Raw genomic sequence first — 1,698 nt, forward strand, 5'->3', positions numbered from 1 at the left:
TTTAATTTTTAGACTATTTTTAATGTTTTGTGTTTAACTATATAAATATTTACCATTATGTTACATTTGCTTATGGCATTCAGCCCAATAACAAACTGTACAGATTTGTAGCTTAAGAGGAACAGGCTGTATGTACCACGTAGCCTAGGTTGGTTTGGGTTATTCCACTCAGGTTTCTGTACGTACACTCTGTGGGGTTCACATAATAGCAAAAACACCCAGTGACAAAATCTCAGAATTTTCCCTATCATTAAGAAACACACGACTATATTTAGCAACTAACATGGGTCACTTGTCTCTCTGACCCACAGGGTAAGCACCACTATGGCAGGAAGGGCCAAGTATGCCCCTGGAACTTCCTCTGTATGAGGACAGCAAACCAGAAGTAAACTGTGTACCATGTGCTATGGGCTAAATTGTGCCCTGCCCCCAAATTCACATGTTGAAGCCCAAACCCTTCAGTCTGTATTAGAAGATAGGGCTCTAAAGGCGATAACTAAGGTTAAAGAGAGTAGGGTGTGGTGGCGCCCCACTGTAATCCCAGCACTCTGGGAGACCGAGGCAAGAGGGTCACAAGTTCAAACCCAACCTTAACAACTTAGTGGGCAATTTAATGGCTTAGGGAGACTGTTTCAAAATAAAAAACAAAAACAAAACTGGGAATGTAATTCAGTTTTTCCATGGATGCACTCCCCAGTATCAAAAGAAAGAAATAAAGAAAGAAAGGGAGAAATTAACTGAGGTCGTAAGGTTGGCACTCTAATCCAGCAGCGTTATTGGGTACTCCTTCGGGAGGTGGCTTGCCAAATAAATGTTACAGAGTTTGGGGTTGCTCGCCTCTCCTTCAGGAGTTAGAGTCCAGGTTCTTCTCATATCAAACAAAGAATTGAATGCAAAAAGCAGTGGCAGAATTTATTTGAAAAAGTAAAAGTGAAGAAAGAGAGAAACTGACTCTGCAGAGCAAGCTTGGGCCAAGTAAAAGGAAAAAGCAAGATAAAAAAAGTACACCATGGAAGAAGCAGCGCGGACTGTCGTGAGGAAAGCCGTGATACCCAGCTCCTCTTGGCATCTGTGTCCTTTTTTTTTTGTTTTTTTTTCTGGTACTGGGAATCGAACTCACGACCTTGCGCTTGCCAGGCAGGCGCTGTGCCACTGAGCTAAATCCTCAGCCCCCATCTGTGTCCTTTTATACTGTGCAGATCTCAAGGAAATCTGTGAGAACTGCTATATGTGGGTCCTGAGAGGTGGTGCTGTGATCCCATGCCTCAGGCTGACATCAGGTCTAGGCCATCCTATTGAAAACCTGCTCAAATTCTCAGGAGAAGAAAAAGAAAAAATTCTCAGGACAGGTCCACATGGAGGGCTTTGTGAACTGTTCTGTGCATGTGTCCTGGAATTTTGTAATTAACAGGTCACACTTACTTCCCTGCCAGTTTTGCCACGCCCTAATCTCCTATGTCAATATGACTGAGATCTCTTCAAGAAGAAACACCAGGATTGTGTGTGCACTGATGAGCAGGCCATGTGAAGGGCCAGGGATATAGCTCAGTGGCACAGCGCCTGCCTGGCAAGTTCAAGGTCCTGAGTTCAATTCCCGATACCAAAAAAAAAAAAAAAAAAAGGCCATGTAAGGACACAGTGAGAAGGTAACGTCAGCAAGCCAGAGAGGCCTTGCCAGAAGCCAGCCCTGAGGGCACT

This window comes from Chinchilla lanigera, unplaced genomic scaffold, assembly GCF_000276665.1.
Source record: "Chinchilla lanigera isolate Chin_1 unplaced genomic scaffold, ChiLan1.0 scaffold00051, whole genome shotgun sequence".
NCBI lineage: Eukaryota > Metazoa > Chordata > Mammalia > Rodentia > Chinchillidae > Chinchilla > Chinchilla lanigera.